General features: G+C 32.8%; 1 pseudogene; it reads right to left on the bottom strand.

Moving 5' to 3' along the window:
- Nucleotides 1-4,105: 4,105 nt before the first annotated feature.
- Nucleotides 4,106-4,918, bottom strand: part of LOC115306805 — a 10,280-nt pseudogene continuing 9,467 nt past the window's right edge.

The raw sequence follows: 4,918 nt of genomic DNA, 5'->3' as shown, positions 1-4,918 counted from the left end.
TTTTTTTTTTTTTTTTGGTTTTGAGTGAAACTGAAGTAAATTATATAGATTTTCATTGAATGAAAACCACAGTCCATTTGGTTGTTTCTAACTTTCTATTTCCTTTCACACACCATTCTTGAGGTAAAATATACATACAGAAAACCACATATATCATAAGAATGTAGTTCAATCAATTTTCATAAAATGAACATTTTCAGTTAAATTAAACTTCAACAGGGAAGCCTCCATCATGCAAGAGTAACCATTCTTCTGACTTCTCACATAGATTAGTTTAGCCATTAAAAAACATTATTTTATGTAAGTGGACTTAGACACTGCACACACATCTTTGTGACTAATCTTTTGAGCGGTGGTGAGCACCGTCCATATCCTCTCCTGGTGTGGAGTGTTAGCTCTCCCTACTGTATGGAACTACACCAAGCCTTTCTACTGAGTGTATGCCCAGAGCGGCTCGCTCTAGGGTACGCTTACACTCTGCTCTGGCAGCTGCCCCCCAAAGTTTCCAAAATGTCTGCACGAATTTATACACTGAACAGGAATTTTTGAGATCTCCATTATTTCACATCCTTTCCAACATTTGGTATTAGCTTTTTAAAATTGGTTTTAGACTTTCTAATAGAAGGAGAATGATAAATACATTGTAGTTTTTATTTCCTTATGAAAAAAAATACTGTGTTCCTTTTAACCTGCTCTCTGACCACTGGGATATTCCCTTTTGTGAAGTATCAAGTCTTTGGCACAAAGTTTTAGTTGGGTTGATATGTATGAGATCTTTATACATGATGCTTTTTAGCCTTTGAGTCTGTCACCACAGTGTGTATTTTTATTCTTTTTGTTGTCTTTTAATGAGCAAAATACTTGATCTTAATGTGGTTCAATTAAGTTTCAGTCTACAGCCTTTTTTTGGTCCCTTGTTTAAAAAATATTTACAGCACCACGTTCATAAAGATGTTTCATATTCTAAAATATTTATTGTTTTAACTTGTACATTTAGATTTGCACTTGACCTGGAATTATCTTCCTTCCTTCCTTCCTTCCTTCCTTCCTTCCTTCCTTCCTTCCTTCCTTCCTTCCTTCCATGAATAGTAGATGAATCTAGGTAAAATTATTTCATAAGGACATCTAATTTTTATAATACCATTTGTAGATAAGATCATTTTTCTCCCATTGCATCACAGTTATTTTTGACATAAGTTGGGTGACTGTAATTATAGACAAATTTGTACACTCTCCATTCTTTTCAATTGGAAAATCTATTGTTAGGTCTGTCCCACATTGTCTTCATAGAGTTTTATAATGAGTCTTGATATTTGGTAATGTTAGTACTGAAGATGTGTTCTTTGGAAGATTTTTTGGATTATTCTTGGCCTTTTACATTTCTATACTGATTTTAGGGTCATCTGATTTCCACTAAAACTTCTAAGATTGGGATTTATACTACTGATCTATTTTTGAAAGATGAATCATCTACAAATTTAACAGCATCAAGCAGCACATATTATCTGAAATGCTGAAGTATCTGGTGGTTCTAGTACAGTATCTCATGAGGTTGTGGGCAAGCTGTCCGTTTGGGCTGCATTCACGTCAAAGCTTGACGTCAAGGCTTGATGGAGGCTGGACTCTCCACTTTTCCGTAAGGCTCACCGTTAGCGGGTTCTCTCTACAGAGGTGCTTGAGTGCTCTCAAGGCGTGGGCAATTGCTTTCCTCAAAGCAAGCAATCCAAGAGAGAGAATGGTGAGAGAAAGTGATCAAGATGGAGGCTACACAGTCTTTGGTAAACTAATCTCTGAAGTGTGGCATTCAGTTGGTCACACAGACCAACCCAGGTGTAATGTGGGAGGCTGTTACAAAGTAGTATGAATATCAAGGAGTAAAGATAATTGGAAACCAGTATATAGAGTCGGGGTTTCATTAAATCTATAGATACATTTTGAGAGAATTGGTGTCCATATATTTTTGAGTCATGTAACCAAAACCATAATATATTCCTACATTTATTTAGGTCTTCTTTAATGTTTCTCAGTAATGCCATTTATTTATTAGTGTAGTTTTCACATCTTCTCTAGATTTACTTCTAAAGATTCAACTCTGAGGGGTGCCAGCATGGCTCAGTTGGTTAAGCATGTGACTTTGGCTCAGGTCATGATCTCACTGCTTCTGGATTTAAGCCCTGCATTGGGCTCAGTGCTGAGAGCTCAGAGCCTGGAGTCTTGCTTTGGATCCTGTGTCTCCCTCTCTCTCTGTACCTCTCCTGCTCGCATTCTCTCTCTCTCTCTCTCTCTCTCTCTCTCTTTCTCTCTCTCTCTCTCTCTCCCCCCCAAAATAAATAAACATTAAAAAAATAAATATTTGACTTTGAATGCTATTCTAAATTCTTTTTTAAATTTAAATTTCTGTTGTGGCTATGAGATCTACAATTTAGAGCCTTGGTCTTGTATCTAGTGAAGTTGCTTAATTTGCTCAGTATTCTAAATTTATTCTAAACATTATTTTACATATTCAAAGTGCATTTACATATTCTACATATTCTAAGTGCATTATATCACCTATTAATATTTTTATTCTTTTCCAACTCTTAATGCTATTTTTTCTTCTTCCCTTATTACATGGGCTGGGATTTCCAGTAAATATTGAATAGATGTGATGATGAGCATTGTCCCATTCTTATCTCCTGATTATTGAAGTATAATATAGGAAAGTGTCTATCATAAGTGTACAGCTTAATTTTTATAAACAGAAACCCATCCATCCAATAACCCTAATATTATCAACAAGTCAGGAATCTCATCATGAAAAAGTAATCAATCTCTTGATTTCAAACCACATATTTTTACCTGCTTTTATAGGTATGCAAGTGGAATCATGCAGTGTGTAATCTGTTGTGCCTCAAATTCTTTACCCCTCATTCAGGAATTTGTTGATATTCTTTATAAGGTAAATTCCCTTTTATTTCTAGTTTGGCAAGAGAGTCTTTAGAAAAAACGAGTGGTGACTTTTATGAACTTCTTTTACTGTGTTTATGAAAATACTTGATTTTTCCCCTTATTTTTCTGTTGATGTGGTCAGTCCTAGTGATTTGAAGACTCAACTAGCTTTTCATTTATGGAGTAAGTTCCAATGGTATGCTATTTTTTTTCTTTTCCATTATCACTGAAAAGGACTTGCTTATATTTTATTTAGGATTTTTGTCTCTATATTCCTGAGGAAGATTCCATAGTACTTTTCCTTTCTTACAATGTTCTTATCATGTTTTAGTATCTCTATTATTCTGTTTTTTTTAAACATATTGAGGAATGTTCTTTTTTTTATTATTAGAATGTTGTGTAACATTAGTATTACCTATATCTTTAATATTTCAAAGAATTCACAGATGAAATCATCTACACCTAGGATCACTTTAATAGATTTAATTTCTGTACTTGGTCCCAAGTAATTCAGGTTCTCTATGTGTTTTCATTTTCCTATAGTTTTATTTGAGGAATTTTTGCAATTAATTCAAATACTCTTATTTACTACTAAAATGTTTTATAATGTCCTTTCTTTTTTGACGCAGCTAGGAACAATGTCATCTCTGATTTTGCTGTTTTATTCAGTCTAATATTTTTTTTCTTATTCTAGCTTGATAGGTGTTAATTTTATTAATATTTTCAAAAGTTTAGATTTTTCTTTTTGTATATTTGCATTATATTTTATTGATTTATTATTTTTATTATTTCTTTTATATTTTTAGATTTGATTCACTTTTCTCTTTGCAACTTCTTGAAATAAAAGCATACATTCTCTAGCTTTTTTTTTTCCCCCAGCCTGGGCATTTAAAGTTAGAAATGTATTCCTTAGCTTAGAGGAAAAGCTTTTCAGCTTTTCACTGCTGAGTCTGATGTAAGCTGTGGACTTGTCATATCTGGTGTTTGTTATGTTGATATAAGTTCTCTCTATATATCCATTTGGTTGATAATTTTTATCATAAATAGATGTTGAATTTTTTTGAATTATTTTTTTTATTGAGATGATCATATAGGTCTTTTTTTTTTTCCAATTTGAAAGTAGTTGTTTATTAACTGACCATATTAACTGATTATAAAAATAATCATGATGGATACTTTAGTTCATCCTCATAATAAACTTGTCTTCCCTGTTATCAGCAGCTCTACCCTCTACAAAATGCGCAGTCTTTTTCTTCATTCCCCCACATGGAGAAGATAATTCGAAGGGCTATAAGAAGTTGTTTGCTTTTTTGAAAAAAAAATTTTTTTTAATTTCAAGAATTTATTTTTAATTTTAGCAATGACATTAATAAATGATTCTGGACAAAGCTCTCTTTGTTTAAATTTGGTGTCAGATTATACAATCTTTACCCCCCACACGTGTACCAATTTGATCCATCGTCTTTTAGCATCTAGTAGGATATCTTATGTAGCTATAGTTTATCATGTTAGTCACAGTAGTCTGCATACTTTTAGCAATTTGTGTTAGAATAAAAAGTTAAATTATATTGGGCATATTCTGTTTAAGAAGGCATAGGGACTATTTTTCAACTTCCCCAGATTTTTTTTTTCTGTCCTTGATGGAATGTATTAAATAAGCAAACACCCCAACAAAGAAAACAAGTACTACAATGTAAAAATATTAAGAAAAGAAAACCCTCTCACATGCATAAATGAAAGATTGCACACAAAGAACTCACATCTTTTCAAGCTTCAATGGTAAATATTCTGCTACTATATATTAAATACTGCATGGTTTGCCCAAGCTAAGATGAAACCACATCATGAATCAATAAGCATTTTGCATTTTCTTTCCTTATCTACTCAAAGTCATGCCTACTGCACCTCTAAACATTTCATTAAATCCAATGATACAGCAAACACTCCCAAAATAAACTTAGATTGTATTGTAGTTTCACTTAACAGTATA

Source organism: Suricata suricatta, chromosome 2 (assembly GCF_006229205.1).
Source record: "Suricata suricatta isolate VVHF042 chromosome 2, meerkat_22Aug2017_6uvM2_HiC, whole genome shotgun sequence".
Classification (NCBI taxonomy): Eukaryota; Metazoa; Chordata; class Mammalia; order Carnivora; family Herpestidae; genus Suricata; species Suricata suricatta.
This window is presented reverse-complemented; position numbering and strand designations above follow the sequence as displayed.